General features: G+C 40.9%; 3 non-coding genes across 3 annotated transcripts; all 3 read left to right on the top strand.

The window, feature by feature from the left end:
• Positions 1-4,542: 4,542 nt before the first annotated feature.
• TRNAK-UUU (transfer RNA lysine (anticodon UUU)) lies at positions 4,543-4,615 on the top strand. Its single transcript has one exon. It is a non-coding gene; the product is annotated as a tRNA-Lys (tRNA).
• A 2,845-nt stretch (positions 4,616-7,460) lies between these two features.
• Positions 7,461-7,533, top strand: TRNAK-UUU (transfer RNA lysine (anticodon UUU)). Its single transcript has one exon. It is a non-coding gene; the product is annotated as a tRNA-Lys (tRNA).
• A 2,599-nt stretch (positions 7,534-10,132) lies between these two features.
• On the top strand, positions 10,133-10,205 carry TRNAK-UUU (transfer RNA lysine (anticodon UUU)). Its single transcript has one exon. It is a non-coding gene; the product is annotated as a tRNA-Lys (tRNA).
• Positions 10,206-21,840: the final 11,635 nt, after the last annotated feature.

Raw genomic sequence — 21,840 nt, 5'->3', positions numbered from 1 at the left:
ATGAGGGATACCTATTGCCATATCAAATTTTTGAGCATAAATTTCCATTAAATTTGAATACACAGTTTTTATACAAAAGTTTATCATTTCAATGAAAACAGACTTTGGAACAGGTAAATGAATATCATCCAAGACATCAAACAAATATTTTAAATGTCATCAACTGGAACTTTTGTGAAAAGTGAGGAAACATCAAAGCTAACTAGATTGAAATGAAAATTAACATTGATATTGTTAAATTCATTGTCTAAATTTACACTTAAGATATCAAATTCTAATATCATGAACAAAGTAGATTTAGTCAACAAGCTTAACAATATCAATGTTAATTTTGATTTCAATCTAGTTAGCTTTGATGCTTTCTCACTTTTCACAAAAGTTCCAGTTGATGACCTTTTAGAATATTTGTTTGATGTCTTCGATGATATTCATTTACCTGTTCTAAAGTCTGTTTTCATTGAAATGGTAAAATTTTGTATAAAAGACTGTGTATTCAAATTTAATTGAAATTATTATGATACAAAATTTGGTATGGCAATAGGTAACCCTCTTTCACCTGTACTAAGTAATATTTATATGGAATTTTTTGAAACAAAATTACAAAAGGATATCTTTCCTTATAATGTAATTTGATTTAGATATGTAGATGAAGTTTTTTGTGTTTGGCCAACAAATGAAAATTTACAAATATTTCTCCCCTTACCAAACAATTTAGTATCTTCCATCAAATTTACAGTAGAAAATGAAAATAATGGTATGTTACCATTTTCAGATTGCATGATTCATAGGCAAGGAAACAAGTTTAAGTTTAGCATACACTGAAAACCTACCAATGTATGCTCATATATCCATTAGTTTGCATGTCAACATGACACAGTCAAATTATCATTTCAATCTATGTTCCTTAGGGCATTCCGTATTTGCAGTCCAGAGTATATTGATGATGAGTTTGAGAAGATACATTCTATTGGATCTAAGTTAGAATAACCTAGATCTTTCATTGATAATTCCCTTAAGTTAGCAAAGAAATCATTTTATAGAGTTGAGCCCAAACCTCCCATTGACACCAAGAATCTTTTAGTCCTCCCTTTTAATGATAACTTTGCTTTACTTCCCATGTTGCTTAAATCCTTTGATGTGAATGTTGCCTTCAGCAACAATAATACTATAAAGAATATCTTGATCAGGAATTCACCAGAAAATTCTCCTGGGTGCATCTATAAAGTTCCATGTAGAAATTGTAATAAGTTTTATGGTGGGCAGACTGGTAAGGATCTTTCTGTTATACTTAAGCAACATAAAATAGTATAAGAACGGGACAAGAATCAAATGCCTTGTTTAATTACGTTAAAAACTATGATCATTGTATTGACTGGAGTAGTGCCATCTCAGTTATCAACTCTAACTGTATTACAACGAGAAATATCATTATATCTTCTACAATTAAATACACAAAGAGTATATGGAAGGTATTAAGATTATATGGTGTGGGAGGCAAGTTGTTAGAAGCAGTGAAAAGTTTTTATTGAGAATGTAAGGCATCTGTACGAGTAGGAAGAGAGGAAAGTGATTGGTTCTCAGTGAATGTCGGTTTGCGGCAGAGGTGCGTGATGTCTACATGGTTGTTTAATTTGTTTATGGATGGAGTTGTTAGGGAGGTGAATACAAGAGTTTTGGAGAGAGGGGCAAGTCTGCCGTCTATTGTGGATGAGAGAGCTTGGGAAGTGAGTCAGATGTTGTTCGCTGATGATTCAGCGATAGTGGCTGATTCGGATGAGAAACTGCAGAGGCTGGTGACTGAGTTTGGTAAAGTGTGTGAAAGAAGAAAGCTGAGTGTAAATGTGGATAAGAGCAAGGTTATTAGTTACACTAGGGTTGTGGGACAAGTCAGTTGGGAGGTAAATTTGAATGGAGAGAAACTGGAGGAAGTGAAGTGATTTCGATATATGGGAGTGATTTGGCAGCGGATGGAACCATGGAAGCGGAAGTGAGTCACAGGGTGGGGGAGGGGGCGAAACCTCTGGGAGCGTTGAAAAATATATGGGAGGCGAAAATATTATCTTGGAAAGCAAAAATGGGTATGTTTGAAGGAACACTAGTTCCAACAATGTTATATGGTTGCGAGGCGTGGGCTATAGATAGGGTTGTGCAGAGGAGGGTGGATGTGTTAGAAATGAGATGTTTGATGACAATATGTGGTGTGAGGTGGTTTGATCGAGTAAGTAATGAAAGGGTAAGAGAGATGTGTGGTAATAAAAAGAGTGTGGTTGAGAGCAAAAAAGGGTGCATTGAAATGGTTTGGTCACATGGAGAGAATGAGCGAGGGAAGACTGACCAAGAGGATATATTTGTCAGAGGTGGAGGGAACTAGAAGTGGAAGACCAATTGGGGATGGAAGGATGGAGTGAAAAAGATTTTGAGAGATCGGGGCCTGAACATGCAGGAGGGTGAAAGGTGTGCAAGGAATAGAGTGAATTGGAACGATATGGTATACCGTGGTTTACATGCTGTCAATGGATTGAACCAGGGAATGTGAGGCGTCTGGGGTAAACCATGGAAAGTTGTGCGGGGCCTGGATGTGGAAAGGAAGCTGTGGTTTCGGTGCATTGTACATAGCAGCTAGAGAATGAGTGTGAACGAATGTGGTCTTTGTCGTCTTTTCCTAGCGCTATATTGCGCGCATGCGGGGTGAGGGATTGTCATTTCATGTGTGGCGTGGTGGCGACGAGAATGAATAAAGGCAGCAAGTTTGAATTATGTACATGGGTATATAAGTATATGTCTGTGTATGTATATATATGTATACGTTGGAATGTATAGGTATATGCGCGTGTGTGGACGTGTATGTATATACATGTGTATGTGGATGGGTTGGGCCATTGTTTCGTCTGTTTCCTTGCGCTACCTCGCTAACGCGGGAGACAGCGACAAAGTATAATAAAGAATAAGTTAAACAAAGAATTATAATCTTAATATCAGTGATGTTCTATAGAAATTAGATAACTTTATTGCTGATAGAATTTGTAAAATGATAAGTTCATGAACGCTCGTTTTCTGTCTTGGACAATTGCATGTTTACCAAGTGGCGTCCTAGCTTCGTCTCTTCGATGTATATCAACTGACTGTTATATTTCTCTCTTGAGTCTCCCCTGATGATGTGATTATTACACGAAAGTGCACTTGGGAACTTATCATGTTTCCTTTTCCCCGGGGAGTTTTAGGAATATACTTGATCACGCGCAAAATTGTGATCTTTTCCAAAATATATAAATATATATATATATATATACACGAACAAAGTGCATAGGAACGCGCACCTTCATAGAACATACAACCTCCAACAGCCAGGATCGAACCCGGGACCCCTGTGTAACAGGCGAGAATGCTGCTGCTAGGCTATGGGCTTGGCTAATTGGAAATAAGCTATTCGAATACTATGTACTCGAATACCCTTCGTCTCACGTTGGTGAGCAACGGGGTCTACACCGGTTTAGTTCTAGCAATCTCTTGTCATATGGCTTGCAACGGAAATGTGGCGTCAATCTGATTGTTCTTCGTTGCACTGATATCAGTTTAAGAATATCCTTGTTTAAGTGGAAGGCCCGAAACTGCACTGCATATTCGATGAATGGTCTAACTATACCTAGTTATCGTGGCATATCACATCCCTACTTCTGTATGTAAAGTTTCCGTTAATAAATCTTAATATCTTACTTATTTTCTTGACAGCTTCATTAGACAGCTTAGAGAATTTGAAGATGGTGGAGACAGTTGCTTCTAGGTTTCCCACGCTAGGGTGTCGTGTTTCTTGTGGCCCATCGCTATATAATTGAAGTGAGGTTTCCTACTTGTAGCAGCTGACATTTATTGACGTTAAATGGCATTTGCCATTTTTGTAGACCATTCCGCAATTTCATGTAGATCCTCTTGTAATTTTAGCCTAGTTTTTTCTGTTGAAATGGCATTCCCGACCTATGAGTCATCTGCAATATTGGCCAATGAGTTATTTAGCCCTACGTTAATATCGTTAATATAAATGATGAAAAGAGGACGCCCAAGTAGGAATCCCTGAGGGACCCTACTAGTAACGGGTGAAGACGGTGAATATTCACCATTCAATACGAGTCTTTACTTCCTATCACGTAACAAGGCTCCTAAATAATTTCCTCTGCAGCCAGTAATCCCCAAGACCTGGACTTTATGCATCAATCTAACGTTAGCGACTTTGTTGAATGCTTTGTGGGAGTCAAGAAATATCATATCAATTGCTTTTGTTTTGTTGTGAGTATTAAATAATTCCTGGTAATTCTCAAGGAGGTTTGTAAGGTATAATCTGCGACTTCTAAAACTATGCTAGTGGTGGTGATGGTACTAGTGGCGTAGGTACGGTAGTGTGTGGTGTTGGTGGTGGTGGTGGTAATGATGGCAGAGGAGATGGCCCTGGCTGCTGCTGCTGCTGCTGGCGCTGCGGTGTCAGTAAGGGCGAGAATCGTGGTTGATCCTGGTTGTACCACTCGACGGTCAATAACAACATCATCAGAAGCCCGGATAGCTCAGTCGGTAGAGCATTAGGCTTTTAACCTAAGGGTCCAGGGTTCAAGTCCCTGTTCGGGCGATATTTTTGTAACTGTTTCTGAAATCCAACAGCCAGAAGGAATCCATTAGTAGAAAGTCTGTCCTTTTAAAGACTATCATAAATTTTTTCGTATACTTCACGGTGGGAAATGGGTTATAATCTCTAATTATTGTCTGTAACGAGAAAATTGTTTAAGGAATATCGGAAGAAATTGATGGGTGGTGATCTTTGTAAAACACTTGCAGAGATTTTGTGTATAATTTTTGCTCCTTAGTTGTGCCAAATGATGAAAATAGTTGGAGAAAGTCTTTTGACGGCTCACCTACTGAACACATAGACACACGCAGGGTTAAAAGACAGGATAATCCGAGTGTAATACACTGTACGTAATACACAAACAGTAATCACATAGATATACAGGTGGTAGGCAACCACAGACCAGGGAGATTACTGCCACCTGGGTTATCGTATGGTTTTGTGACAGTGATCCAATGAGCTAACGGCTGTCAAGTGTCCCTCTCTGGTCCAGGTAGCTGCCTTTCATTTCCACCTCAATCACGCTCTGGTTGCTGGCAATCAGTCCATAAACACACGCTCTCTCCATCTCACACACTCCATTATATAGCTTGAGATAAACATATGGCGAAAAGAACAGAGATATGTTAGGAATGTTGAGAAGAACACATACATCTAGAGACGTCATCAGTGGGTAAATTCTTCCACTGATCTTTCCTCTTACACTCTACACATACTCTATACAAGTGCTTCGCTCATACCCCACAATTAGTATGTACAAATTTCATTAATCATTGTCCAATACACGCTCAGATACAAAAAGATACGGTAGTTCTTAACTTATTCAGATAGATAGATAGATAGATAGATAGGAAGAGAGAGAGAGAGAGAGAGAGAGAGAGAGAGAGAGAGAGAGAGAGAGAGAGAGAGAGAGAGAGAGAGAGAGAGAGAGAGAGAGAGAGAGAGTTACAGGAATACACATATCACATATAACGAAGGTTGAAGATGAGGGGATTGGCCATAACGCTACTTAAACAAAACCTGCAGTTCCCATAAAAGCAGTGGAAAAAAAACTATAGCAAAGCAAAGGTTATCTCCCCACCCTGTACTCCCTCCAGTACACGTCGGACGGAAAAGAGGTAAAGAAAATACCTTGCAAGATGAATATACCCGTAGGAAGTTTTTATAGGAAAGTCACAAGGAAGAATATACATGAATACGTTATGAATCCCATCAACAATGACATGCATCTCTTCAATGTTTGTTGTAAACACAGTAGACGGGATAAACGTGAGCTCCAACCTCTCGCCTATCCATGCCTAAATTATACCTGATGTCGCTGAATGCTACAATGTTTCTTACTTGGCTTTCTAAAGCAGGAGACATGTGTTGATATATATTGGTATGACACCGAATGGCCAGGGAGATTATTGGTTGAGAAGGTAGCATGATATACCACTGCGTTATAATGAGTGATTAAATGAATTATTCAATATCAGAGAGTGACAAGTGATGAACAAACCTAATTCTGAAGATATTATGGGTGTTGTTCTGAACAACATTTATCTGAGATCTTATTCAATGCATCAGTAATGTCAATGGGGGAAAAAAATATTTCTTACTTTCCAGATTAACTCTGTGGCCTCTACGTTTTAATCCATTTCCTCTCGCCAGCAATGCTGGGGCGACTGTAAAGACATGTTCAATATCGACGTTGCTGAGTCTTTTAAGCATTTCTAAAACATTATCAATTTGTTCCAGTGACGCCCATTGCTACGCAAAGATGGAGTCAATCTAAGTGCTCTTCGCTGCGCTACTTTCAGTTCAAAAGTATCCTTGTTTGAGCGGATGGCCCAAAACTGCACTGCATATTCGATGTGTGGTTTTACTAGACCTAGCTATCGTGGCATATCACATCCTTGCTTTTGTATGTAAAGTTTCCATTAATAAATCTTAACATCCTATTTGTTTTCCTGGCAGTTTTATCCGACAGCTTAGAGAGTTTGAAGATGGTGGAAACAGTTACCTCTAGGTTTCTCACACTAGGAGTGTCCTATTTCTTGTGGCCCATCATTATATAATTGAACTGAGGTTTCCTACTTGTAGCAGCTGACATTTATTGACGTTAAATGGCATTTGCCAATTCCTTAGACCATTCGGCAATCACATGTAGATCCACTTGTAATCTTTGTCTCCTTTCTTCAATTAATATGGCATTGCCGACCTTTGTCATCTGCAATTTTGGCTAATAAGTTATTTAGGCCTACTTCAATATCGTTAACATAAATGATGAAAAGAGTACGACCAAGTAGGAATCCCTGAGGGACCTTACTAGTAACGGGTGAAGACGGTGAATATTCACCATTCATTACGACACTTTACCTCCTATCACGTAACAAGACTCATATATCATTTCCTATGTAATCAGTCATCCCCCAGGTTCTGGACATAATGCATCAATTTAATGTTAAGGACTTTGTCGAATGTTCTGTAGGAGTCCAGAAATGTTATATCAATTGCTTTTATCTTGTCGTGGGTATTGAGTGATAAATGATAAGATTACAAGGAGGTTTGTTTGTAAGGCATAATCTGCGACTTCTAAAACTATACTTTTGGTTGTGATGGTACTAGTGGCGTAGGTACGGTAGTGTGTGGTGTTGGAGGAGGTGGTGGTGGTAGTGGTGGTGATGGTATTAGTGGCGTAGGTACGGTAGTGTGTGGTGTTGGAGGTGGTGGTGGTGGCAGTGGTGGCAGAGGAGATGGTCCTGGGTTCTGCTGCTGCAGCTGTGGCGCGGCGGTGTCAGTAAGGGTGAGAATCGTGGTTGATCCTGGTTGTACCGCTCGACGGTCAATAACAACATCATCAGAAGCCCGGATAGCTCAGTCGGTAGAGCATTAGGCTTTTAACCTAAGGGTCCAGGGTTCAAGTCCCTGTTCGGGTGATATCTTTATAACTGTTTCTAAGTCCAATAGCAAATTGAGCCTATTTGTAAGAAGTCTGTCCTGTTCAAGACTACAAAAATCGTTTTCTATATGTTACGGCGAGAACAAGAACTGTAAGCAGATAGATACAAAAATAGATTATAACCTTTAATTATTTTCTGTAATGAAAAAAATCTGTTAAAGATATTACACAGAAAGTTGATGGGTTATATCTGAAATACACCTGCTGAGATTTTGTGTCTAACTTTCGTTCCTGAGTTATAACAAATGCTGAAAATAGTCAAAGTCTTTCTAAGACACGAGGTTAAGAGACAAGATAATCCGAGTGTAAAACACTCTCCGTAACACGTTAACAGTGATCACATACACGTACAGGTAGTAGGTGGTAGGCAAGCACAGACCATGGAGATTACTACGGCCTGGGTTATCTTATGTGTTTGTGACAGCGATCTAGTGAGCTAGTGGTTGTCAAGTTCCCCTTCCTAGTCCAAGTAGGTGCCTTTCCTTTCCACCTCAATCACGCTTTTGTTGCTGGCGATCATTCTACAAACACACGCTTTCTATGTCTTACACACTCCATTACATAGATTGAGTAACATCTGATGAAAAGAACAGAGCTATGTCAGGAATGGCACAATGACCACATACATTTTAAAACGTCATCAACCCACATGCCAAATAGAGAGAGAGAGAGAGAGAGAGAGAGAGAGAGAGAGAGAGAGAGAGAGAGAGAGAGAGAGAGAGAGAGAGAGAGAGAGAGAGAGAGAGAGAGAGAGAGAGTGAGTTACACAGAAACATATATCATATTTACCAAAATGAGAAAGTTAGCCTTAACGCTACCTAAACAAAAAGTGTAGTTCCCTTAAAGGCAGTAGAAGAAAACTATAGCAAAGCAAAGCTTATCTCCCACCAGCTCCGGCACACGCTGGATGGAGAAGAGGTAAAGATAATACCTTGCAGAATGAACATGCCTGAAGGAGATCTTTATAGGGAAATTAATAAGGCAGAATGAATATGAATACGTTATGCATCCCATCACCAACGACATCCATCGCTTCATTGTATTTCATAAAGACAATAGTAAGGATAAACTTGTCCAACCTCTCGAATTACGATGCCTAAATTATTCCTGATGTCGAAGAATGCTACAATGATTTTTACCTTTTCAAAGCAGGTGCCATGTTATGATACCGAGGTATGGCCAGAGAGGTCTCAGTGGTTGAGAAGGTAGCATGACATACCTCTGCGTTATGATGAGTGATTGAAGGAATCATTCAATACAAGTGAGTGAGAGGTTATGATCAAGCTTAATTCTGAAGATATTAAGTGTGTTGCTCTGAACGAACGTTATCTGAGAGTTTATTCCATGCATTAATAACGTAGCTGGTAATGAAGATATTTCGTATAGTCCAAATTAACTCGGTGACCTCTAAGTTTTTATCCATTTTCTATCGTCAGGTGATTCTGGCGCTACTGTAAAGACATGTTCAATATCGACGTTGTTGAGTCCTGCAAGCATTTATAAAACGCTATTAACTTGCCCTGGAGGCACCCATTGCTTAGGGAGAATAAGTCTGATTCTAGCAATATCTCTCCTCATATGGTCTGCTACGCAGCGATGGATTCAATGTAATTTCTCTTCGCTGAGCTACATTCAATTTAAGAATATACTTGTTAAAGTGGAAGGAGGGAAACTGAACTGCATAATCGATGTGTGGTCTTAATAGCCCTAGGTATCGTGACATATCACATCTTTGTATGTAAAGTTTCCATCAATAAATCTTGATATCCAACTTGCTTTCTTGGCAGCTTCATTAGATAGCTCATAGAATTTGAAGTTGGAAACAGTTACATCTAGATTTCCCACACTACGAGTGTCCTTTTTCTTGTGGCCCAGCATTTCATAGTCAAAATTTTTGTTCAGGTTTCCTACTTGTAGCAGCTGACGTTTATTGACGTTAAATGGCATTTATAATTTTTTCTGACCCTTCGGTAACTTCATCTAGATCCTTTTGTAATCTTAGCCAACTTTCTTGTTAAAATGAAATTGCCATTTATATAAATTAACGATTTATATTATCGTTAATATAAATGATGAAGAGAGTACGCCTAAGTAAGAATCAGTGAGGGAAACTATTAGTAACGGGTGAAGACGGTGAATATTCACCATTCATTACGAGTCTTTACCTCCTGTCACGTAAGAAGAGTCATGTATAATTTCATCGGCAGCCAGTAATCCTCAAGACCTGGACTTTATGCACCAATTTAATGTTGGGGACCCTGTCGAATGTTTTGTTGGAATTCAGAAATATCATATCAATTGCTTTTGTCTTGTTGTGAGTATTGAATATTCATTATAAATTTCAAGGAGGTTTGTAAGGCATAATCTGCGACTTCTAAAACTTTGCTTGTGGTTGTGATGGTACTAGTGGCGTAGGTACGGTAGTGTGTGGTGTTGGAGGTGGTGGGGGTATTGGTGGTAGAGGAGATGGCCCTGACTTCTGCTGATGCTGCTGCGGCGCGGCGGTGTCAGTAAGGGTGAGAATCGTGGTTGATCCTGGTTGTACCACTCGACGGTCAATAACAACATCATCAGAAGCCCGGATAGCTCAGTCGGTAGAGCATTAGGCTTTTAACCTAAGGGTCCAGGGTTCAAGTCCCTGTTCGGGCGATGTCTTTATAACTGTTTCCAAGTTAAACAGTCAATTGAACCTATTTGTAGAAAGTCTGTCCTGATAAAGAATTTATAAAATTTCTTTTTGTATACGTTACGGTGGAAACAGGAGTTGTAAGCAGATAAATACAATATGAATCATAACCTCTGATCATTGTCTGTAATGAGAAAATTCTGTAAAGAATATGACACAGATAGATGATGATTGATATTTGTAGTACTCTTGCAGGGATTTTGCGTATACATTTTCTTCCTGAGTTATACCAAATGATGAAGATTGTTGGAGTAAGTCTTTTGAGGGTTCACCTACTGAACACATTGACACATAAGGTTGACAGGATAATCCGAGTGTAAAACACTTTCTCTGTAACACACAAACAGTAACCACATAGATATACAGGTGGTAGGTGGTAGGCTACCACACACCAGGGAGATTACTACCGCCTGGGTTATTATATGAGGTTATGACAGCGATCCTATGAGCTAGTGGCTGTCAAGTTCCCCTCCCAGGTCCAGGTATCTGCCTTTCCTTATCACCTCAACCACACTTGGGTTGCTGACGATCAGTCCACAAACACACGCTCTCTCCGTCTTACACACTCCTCCGTATAGATTGAGTAACATTTGGTGAAAAGAACAGAGATATGTTAGGAAAGTCAGGAGGAGCACTTTCATCTTGAGACATCACCATTTGTTCAGTTCCTCTACTTATCTTTCTTCTCACACTCCACACATATTTTATACAAGTGATTCGCTCAGTGTTTGCCTATACCCTATAATTAGTATGTACAAATTTCTTTAGTCACTGCCTAATACAAGCACAAACAAAAAAGACAAGGAAGTGCTTGATTACTCAGAGAGAGAGAGAGAGAGAGAGAGAGAGAGAGAGAGAGAGAGAGAGAGAGAGAGAGAGAGAGAGAGAGAGAGAGAGAGAGAGAGAGAGTTACATAGAAACATATATATACCAAAATGAGAAGGTTAGCCTTAACTCTACCTAAACAAAAGGTGTAGTTCCCTTAAAAGCAGTAGAAGAAAACTACAGCAAAACAAAGGTTATCTCCCCATGCTACATTACCTGCAGAATACACATATCATATACACTCAAGGTTCAAGATGAGGGGGATAGCCTTAACACTACCCGAACAAAATGTGCAGTTCCCCTCAGTGGAAGAAAACTATAGCAAATAACCCTATACTCCCTGTGACACACGCCGGACGGAAGAGAGGTAAAGAAAATACCTTGCAGGATGAATAAGCCTGAAGAATGTTTTTTGTAGGAGAGTCACATACACAGAAATATACATGTGTATACCTATACATTTTCATACTCGCTAGGCTTCATCCATTCCTAGCGCTACCCCACCCCACAGGAAACAGTATTGCTAACTCCTGCTTAAGCGAGGCAGCGCCAGGAAAACAGACATAAAAGGCCACATTCTTTCACACTCAGTCTCTAGTTGTCATGTATAATGCACCGAAACCACAGCTCCCTATCCACATCCAGGCCCCACAGAACTTTTCATGGTTTACCTCAGACGTTTCACACGCCCTAGTTCAGTCTATTAACAGCGCGTCGACCCCGATATATCACATCGTTCGAATTCACTCTGTTCCTTGCACGCCTCTCACTCTCCTGTATGTTCAGGCCGCGATCGCTTAAAATCTTTTTCACTCCATCCTTCCCCCTCCAATTTGGTCTCCCGCTGCTCCTTGTTCCCTCCACCTCTGACACACATATAGTCTTCGTCAATCTTTCCTCACTCATTCTCTCCATACGTCCAAACCATTTCAACACACCCTGTTCTGCACTCTCACCCACCCTCTGTATATTTCCACACATCTCTCTTACCCTTTCATTACTTAGTCGATCAAACCACCTCACACATAATATTGTCTTCAAGCATTTCATTTCCAACGCATCCACCCTCCTTTGTACAGCCCTATCTATAGCCCATGCCTCGCAACCACACAGTACTGTTGGAACTACAATTCCTTCAAACATACCTATTTTTGCTCTCCGAGATAACGTTCTCTCCTTCCACTCATTCTTCATTACTGCAAGAACCTGACTCACTACCGCTTTCATGGTTCCGTCTGCTGCTGAGTCCACTCCCAGATATGTAAAACACTTTACCTCCTCCAATTCTTTCCATTCAAACTTACATCCCTATTTATTGTCTCTCAAACCTACTGAGCTTTTCACACACTTTTCCAAACTCAGTCACCAACTTCTGCAGTTTCTCACTCAAATCAGCCACCAGAGCTGTATCATCGACGAATAACAACTGACTCACTTCCCAGGCCATCTCATCCCCGACAGACCACATACTTGCTTCTCTCTCCAAAACTCTTGCATTTACCTTCCTAACCACCTCATCCATACACAAATTAAACAATCATGGGGACATCACGCACCCCTGCCGCAGACCGATATTCACTGGGAACCAATCACTCTTCTCTGTTCCCACTCGTACACCATGCCATACATCCTTGGTAAAAACATTTCATTGCTTACGACCTTCGAGAAAACTTGTGCATCAACCCTGTCATATGCCTTCTCCAGATCCATATATGCTACAAACAAATTCATCTGTTTTTCTAAGTATTTCTCACACTCATTCTTCCGAAAACACACTGCTCTTCCCCAATATTATGCTTTGTACATGCCTTTACCCTCTCAATCATTACCCTCTCATATAACTTCCCAGAAATACGCAACAGACTTATGCCTCTGTAGTTTGAACACACACCTTTTTACCCTTTGCCTTTGTCCAATAGCACTAGAAATGCATTCCGCCAATCCTCAGACACTTCACCATGATCCATACATACAGTGAGTATCCTTACTGACCAATCAACAACAGTCACCCCTTTCTTGATAAATTCTACTGCAATGCCATCCAAACCCGCCGCCTTGCCAGATTTGATTTTCCGCAAAGCTTTCACTCCCTCTTTTCTCTTAGCCTAACTATTCTCCCTGACCTCACTTCGCACACCACCTCGACCAAAATACCCTACATCTGCCACTCTATTATCAAACACGCTCAAAAAAACCTTCAAAATATTCGCTCCATCTCCTTCTCACTTCATCACTACCTGTTATTACTTTCCTAGTTGCCCCTTTTACCGATGTTCCAATTTGATCTCTTGTCTAATGCGCGTTATTTACCTCCCTCCAAAAATCTGTTATTCTCTTTAAAGTACAATGATACTGTCTCGCCCCAACTCGAATTTGCCCTCTTTTTCAACCCTTGCAGTTTCTCTTGACCTCCTGCCACTTTCTTTTATACATGTCTCAGTCATTTGCACTCCTTCCTTATATGTATCGTTCAAACGCCTCTCTTTTCTTTCACTAAGAACTTTACTTCTTCATCCTACTACTCACTACCCTTTCTAATCTGCCCACCTCTCACCTTTCTCATGCTACATGCATCATTTGCACATGCCATCACTGCTTCCCTAAATACATCCCGTTCCTCATCCACTCCTCTCACGTCATTTGCTCTCATCTTTTGCCATGATACACCCAATCTCTCCTGGTACTTTCTCACACAAGTCTCTTTACCACTTATTTTTGAAAACCTCGACAAATCTTCGCCTTCGCCTCCACATGATAGTAATCAGGCATCTCTCCAGCCGCTCCTGTCATCCCATTGACATCCAAAAGTCTCTTTTACACGCCTATCAAATAGCACGTGATCCAATAATGCCCTTTGACCATCTCTGCTACTCACATACGTATACTTATGTATATATCTCTCTTTTTAAACCAGGTATTTCCAATCACCAGTCTTTTATCAGCAAACAAATCCACAAGCTCTTCACCATTTCCATTCACAACACTCAATACCCCATGCACACCAATCATACCCTCAACTACCAAATCAATCACCTTCGCATTCAAATCACCCATCACAAAAAAAATGGTCTCGTGCATCAAAGCTGCTGACACACTCACTCAGTTGCTCCCAAATCACTTGCCTCTCATGGTCTTTCTTCGCATAAGCACCAATGATCACCTATCTCTCTCCATCCACTTTCAGTTTTACCCATATCTATCTGGAATTTACTTTCTTACACTCTATCACATATTCTCACAAGTCCTGTTTCAGTAGTGCTACTCCTTTCTTAGCTCTTGTCCTCTCACCAACCCCTGACTTTACTCCCAAGACTTTTCCAACCAATCTTCCCCTTTACCCCTTGAGCTTCGTTTCACTCAGAGCCAGAACATCCAGGTTTCTTTCCTCAAAAAACTACCTGTCTCTCCTTTCTTCTTATCTTTGTTGCATCCACATACATTAAGACACTCCAATCTGACCCTTGGAGGAGGATGAGCACTCCCCGCTTGACTGTTTCATCTGTTTCCCCTTTTAGAAATTGAGATACAAAAAGGGGAGGGTTTCCAGCCTCCCAACTGCCCCCTTCATTCGCCCTCTACGATACACTGGGAATACGTGAAAAGCATTTTTTCTCCTCTATCCCCAAGGATAGTGGAGAAAGTTTGAAGGGAGAAAAATTTTAGCAAGTAAAGTGTTTTAGATATCTGGGAGTTGAATTGGCAGCTAATGGAACCATAGAAACGGAAGTGAATCACAGGGTGGGGAAGGGGGCGAACGTTCTGGGAGAGAAGAAAAATGTATGAAAGGAGAGAACGTTATCTTGCAGAGCAAAAATGGGTATGTTTAAAGAAATAGTTACAACAATATTATATGGTTGCGAGGTAAAGGCAATAATTAGGGTTGTACGGAGGAGGGTGGATGTGTTGGAAATGAAATGATTGACGACAGTACGTGGTGTGAGGTGGGTTGATCGAAGTAACGAAAGGGTAAGAGAGATATGTGGAGATGAAAAGAGTGGTTGAGAGGGCAAAGGCAGCTGTGTTGAAATGGTTCGGACATATGGAGAGAATGAGCGAGGAAAGATTGACAAAGAGTATTGGAAGGATTGAGTGAAAAAGATTTTGAGCGATAAGAGCCTAAGCATACAGGAGGGTAAGAGGCGCACAAGGAATAGAGTGAATTGGAACGATGTGGTATACCGGGGTCGACTTGCTGTCAATGAAATGAGCCAAGGCATGTGAAACGCCTGGGGTAAGCCATGGAAAGGTGTCTTAGGCCTGGATGTGGTTTTTTTGTCCGTTTTCTTGGCGCTACCTCGCTGGAGCAGGGGTAGCGATGATGTTTCCTGCGTGGTAAGGTTGCCCCAGGAACAGATGAAGGTAAGCAAGTATGAATATGTGAATGTGTATATAATCATATGACTATATATAAATGTGTATATATATTTATATGACTGCGTAAGAAAAGAGAACAAATGGGAATATCGGTGAACGGGGCAGATGGGGAGGTAATAACAAGTTGTGGTGAAGTGAATGGGAGATGGAATGAGTAATTTGAAGGTTTGCTGAATGTGTTTGATGATAGAGTGGCAGATATAGGATGTTTTGGTCGAGGTGGTGTGCGAAGTGAGAGAGTCAGGGAGAATGATTTGGTAAACATGGAAGAGGTAGTGAGAGCTTTGCGGAAGATGAAAGCCGGCAAGGCGGCGGGCTTGGATGGTATTGCTGTGGAATCTATTAAAAAAGGGGGTAACTGTGTTGTTGACTGGTTGGTGAGGATATTCAATGTATGTATGGTTCATGGTGAAGTGCCTGAGGATTGGGAGGAAGCATGCATAGAGCCATTGTACAAAGGCAAAGGGGATAAAGGTGAGTGTTCAAATTACAGAGGTGTAAGTTTGTTGAGCATTTCTGGGAAATCATATGGGAGGGTATTAATTGAGAGGATGAAGGCATGTACAGAGCATCAGATTGGGGGAGAGCAGTGTGGTTTTAGAAGTGGTAGAGGTTGTATGGATCAGATGATTGCTTTGAAGAATGTATGAGGGAAATGCTTAGAAAAACAGATGGATTTGTATGTAGCAGTTATGCATTTGGAGAAGGAATATAATAGAGCTGATAGAGATGCTTTGTGGAAGGTATTAAGAGTGTGGGAGGTAAGTTGCTAGAAGGAATGAAAAGTTTTTATCAAGGATGTAAGGCATGTGTACGAGTAGGAGGAGAGGAAAGTGATTGGTTCTCAGTGAGTGTCGGTTTGCGACAGGGGTGTGTGATGTCTCCATGGTTGTTTAATTTGTCTGTGGATAGGGAGGTGAATGCAAGAGTTTTGGAGATAGGGGCAAGTGTGCAGTGTGTTGTGGATGAAAGGGCTTGGGAAGTGAGTCAGTTGTTGTTTGCTGATGATACATCGCTGGTGGGTGATTCGGGTGAGAAACTGCAGAAGTTGATAACTAAATTTGGTAAAGTGTGTAAAAGAAGAAAGCTGAGAGTAAATGTGAATAAAATCAAGGTTATTAGGTTCAGGAGGATTGAGGGACAAGTAAATTGGGAGGTACGATTGAATGGAGAAAAAATGGAGAAAATGGAGTGTTTTAGATATCTGGGAATGGATTTGGCAGCGGGCTTGGATGGTATTGCTGTGGAATTTATTAAAAAAGGTTGCTTGATCAAGCAACTTCACACCACATATTGTCCTCAAACATCTCATTTCCAACATATCCACCGTCCTCCGCACAACTCTATCTATAGGCTACGCCTCGCAATCAAATAACATCGCTGGAACCACTATTCCTTCACACATACCCATTTTTGGTTTCCGAGATAATGTTCTTGCCTTCTACACATTTTTCAACGCTCCCAGAACTTTCGCCCCTCCCCCACCCTGTGACTCACTTCGGCTTCCCAATTGACTTATCACTCAACCCTACTGTACTTAATAACCTTGCCCTTATTCACATTTACTCTCAGCTTTATTCTTTGACACACTTTATTAAACTCAGTCACCAGCTTCTGCAGCTTCTCACCCAAATTAGCCACCAGCGCTGTATCATCAGCGAACAACATCTGACTCACTTCCCAAGCCTTCTTATCCACAACACACTGCATACTTGCCCCTCGCTCCAAAACTCTTGCATTCGCCCCCCTCCCTTAGCAACGCCATCCATAAACAAATTAAACAGCCACGGAGACATCATACACCCCTGCTGCAAACCGATATTCACCGAGATCCAATCACTTTCCTCTCTTCCTACTCGTACGCATGCCTTACATCCTTGATAAAAACTTTTCGCTGCTTACCTCTTACACTACATACTCTTAATACCTTCCACAAACCAAATCTATCCACATATCATATGCTTTCTCCAGATCCGTAGATTCTACACACAAATCTATCTGCTTTTCTAAGTAATTCTCACATATATTCTTCAAAGCAAACACCTGATCCACACATCCTCTACCACTTCTGAAACCGACTCTGCTCTTCCCCAGTCTGATGCTCTGTACATCCCTTGACCCTCTCAATCAACACCCTCCCATATATTTTCCTAAGAATACTCAACAAACTTATACCTCTAAAATTTGAACACTCACCCTTATCCCCTTTGCCTTTATACAGTGGCACTATGAATGCATTACGCCAATCCTCAGGCACCTCACCATGAACCATATTTACAATGAATATACTTACCAATCAGTCAACAACACAGTCAACCACTTTTTTGATAAATTCCACTGCAATACCATGCAATCCCGCTGCCTTGCCGGCTTTCATCTTCTGCAAAGCTTTTGCTACCTCTTCTCTGTTTACCAAATCACTCTCCCTAACCCTCTCACTTCGCACAACACCTCGACCAAAACACCCTATATCTGCCACTCTATCATCTAACACATTCAAAAAACCTTCAAAATATTCACTCCATCTCCTCATATCACCATTACTTGTTATTACCTCACCATTAGCCCTCTTCACCGATGTTCCCATTGGTCTCTTGTCTTAGCCACTTTATCTAACTCCTTCCAAAACATCTTTTTATTCTTCCTAAAATTTAGTGATACTCTCTCACCCCAACTCTCATTTGCCCTCTTTTTCACCTCTTGCACCTTTCCCTTGACCTCCTGCCTTTTTCTTTAATACATCTCCCAGTCATTTGCATTATTTCCCTGCAAAAATCTTCCAAATGCCTCTCTCTTCTCTTTCACTAATAATCTTACCTCTTCATCCCACCACTCACTACCCTTTCTAATCTGTCCACCTCCCATGCTTCTCATGCCATAAGCATCTTTTGCGCAAGCCAGCACTGCATCCCTAGATACATCCCATTTCTCCCCCACTCCAATTACGTCCTTTGCTCTCATCTTTTTCCATTCTGCACTCAGTCTCTCCTACTTCCTCACACAAGTCTCCTTCCCAAGCTCACTTACTCTCACCACTCTCTTCACCCCAACATTCTCTCTTCTATTCTGAAAACCTCTACGAATCTTCACCTTCTCCTCCATAAGATAATGATCAGCACATTAACATCCAACAGACTCTCTTTCACGCGCCTATCAATCAACACGTAACAATAATGCTCTCTGGCCAACTCTCCTACTTACATACGTATACTTATGTATGTCTCTCTTTTTTAAAGCAGGTGTTCCCAATCACCAGTCCTTTTTCAGCACACAAATCTACAAGGTATTCTCCATTTTCATTTACAACACTGAACACCCCATGTACACCAAACATTCCCTCAACTGCCACATTTCTCACCTTTGCATTCAAATTACCCATAACTATAACCCGGTTTCGTGCATCAAAACTACTAACACACTCACTCAGCTGCTCCTAAAACACTTGCCTCTCATGATCTTTCTTCTCATGCCCAGTTGTGTAGGCACCAATAATCACCCATCTCTCTCCATCCACTTTCAGTTTTACCCATAGCAATCTAGAGTTTGCTTTCTAACTCTCTATCACAGGCTCCCATCACTCCTGTTTCAGGCGTAGTGCTACTCCTTCCCTTGCTCTTGTCCTCTCACCACCCCTGACTTTACTCCCAAAACATTCCCAAACCACTCTTCTCCATCACCCTTGAGCTTCGTTTCACTAAGAGCCATAACATCCAGGTTCCTTTCCTCAAACATATATATATATATATATATATATATATATATATATATATATATATATATATATATATTATTTATTTTTATTTTGCTTTCTCGTTGTCTCCCGCGTTTGCGAGGTAGCGCAAGGAAACAGACGAAAGAAATGGCCCAACCCACCCCCATATACATTTATATGCATACACATCCACACACGCAAATATACATACCCATACATCTCACTGTACACACATATATACACACACAGACACATACATATATACACATGCACACAATTCACACTGCCTTTATTCATTCCCATCGCCACCTCGCCACACATGGAACAACATCCCTCTCCCCCCTCATGTGTGCGAGGTAGCGCTAGGAAAAGACAAAAAAGGCCACATTCGTTCACACTCAGTCTCTAGCTGTCATGCAATAATGCCCGAAACCACAGCTCCCTTTCCACATCCAGGCCCCACACAACTTTCCATAGTTTACCCCAGACACTTCACATGCCCTGATTCAATCCACTGACAGCACGTCGACCCCGGTATACCACATCGATCCGATTCACTCTCTTCCTTGCCCGCCTTTCACTCTCCTGCATGTTCAGGCCCCGATCACACAAAATCTTTTTCACCCCATCTTTCCACTACCAATTTGGTCTCCCACTTTTCCTCGTTCCCTCCACCTCCGACACATATATCCTCTTTGTCAATCTTTCCTCACTCATTCTCTCCATGTGCCCAAACCATTTCAAAACACCCTCTTCTGCTCTCTCAACCACGCTCTTTTTATATCCACACATCTCTCTTACCCTTACATTACTTACTCGATCAAACCACCTAACACCACATATTGTTCTCAAACTTCTCATTTCCAGCACATCCACCCTCCTGCGCACAAATGAATAGCCCACGCCTCGCAACCATACAACATTGTTGGAACCACTATTCCTTCAAACATAGCCATATCTGCTTTCGGAGACAATGTTCTCGACTTCCACACATTCTTCAAGGCTCCCAGGATTTTCGCTCCCTCCCCCACCCTATGATTCACTTCCGGTTCCATGGTTCCATCCGCTGCCAGATCCACTCCCAGATATCTAAAACACTTCACTTCCTCCAGTTTTTCTCCATTCAAACTTACCTCCCAATTGACTTGACCCTCAACCCTACTGTACCTAATAACCTTGCTCTTATTCACATTTACTCTTAACTTTCTTCTTTCACACACTTTACCAAACTCAGTCACCAGCTTCTGCAGTTTCTCACATGAATCAGCCACCAGCGCTGTATCATCAGCGAACAACAACTGACTCACTTCCCAAGCTCTCTCATCCCCAACAGACTTCATACTTGCCCCTCTTTCCAAAACTCTCGCAGTCACCTCCCAAACAACCCCATCCATAAACAAATTAAACAACCATGGAGACATCACACACCCCTGCCGCAAACCTACATTCACTGAGAACCAATCACTTTCCTCTCTTCCTACACGTACACATGCCTTACATCATCGATAAAAACTTTTCACTGCATCTAACAACCTGCCTCCCACACCATATATTCTTAGTACCTTCCACAGAGCATCTCTATCAACTCTATCATATGCCTTCTCCAGATCCATAAATGCTATATTCAAATCCATTTGCTTTTCTAAGTATTTCTCACATACATTCTTCAAAGCAAACACCTGATCCACACATCCTCTACCACTTCTGAAACCACACTGCTTTTCCCCAATCTGATGCTCTGTACATGCCTTCACCCTCTCAATCAATACCCTCCCATATAATCTACCAGGAATACTCAACAAACTTATACCTCTGTAATTTGAGCACTCACCTTTATCCCCTTTGCCTTTGTACAATGGCACTATGCATGCATTCCGCCAATCCTCAGGCACCTCACCATGAGTCATACATACATTAAATAAGCTTACCAACCAGTCAACAATACGGTCACCCCCTCTTTTAATAAATTCCACTGCAATACCATCCAAATTTGCTGCCTTGCCGGCTTTCATCTTCCGCAAAGCTTTTACTACCTCTTCTCTGTTTACCAAGTCATTTTCCCTAACCCTCTCACTTTGCACACCACCTCGACCAAAACACCCTATATCTGCCACTCTATCACCAAACACATTCAACAAACCTTCAAAATACTCACTCCATCTCCTTCTCACATCACCACTACTTGTTATCACCTCCCCATTAGTCCCCTTCACTGAAGTTTCGATTTGCTTGTCTTACGCACTTTATTTACCTCCTTCCAGAACATCTTTTTATTCTCCCTAAAATTTAATGATACTCTCTCACCCAAACTCTCATTTGCCCTCTTTTTCACCTCTTGCACCTTTCTCTTGACCTCCTGTCTCTTTCTTTTATACGTCTCCCACTCATTTGCATTTTTTCCCTGCAAAAAAAGTCCAAATGCCTCTCTCTTCTCTTTCACTAATAATCTTACTTCTTCATCCCACGACTCACTACCCTTTCTAATCAACTCACCTCCCACGCTTCTCATTCCACAAGCATCTTTTTGGCAAGCCATCACTGCTTCCCTAAATATATATATATGTATATATATGTATATATATATATATATATATATATATATATATATATATATATATATATATATATATATATATACATATGTATATATATATATATATATATATATATATATATATATATATATA

The sequence above is a fragment of the Panulirus ornatus genome, chromosome 4, assembly GCF_036320965.1.
Source record: "Panulirus ornatus isolate Po-2019 chromosome 4, ASM3632096v1, whole genome shotgun sequence".
Lineage (NCBI taxonomy): Eukaryota > Metazoa > Arthropoda > Malacostraca > Decapoda > Palinuridae > Panulirus > Panulirus ornatus.
This window is presented reverse-complemented; position numbering and strand designations above follow the sequence as displayed.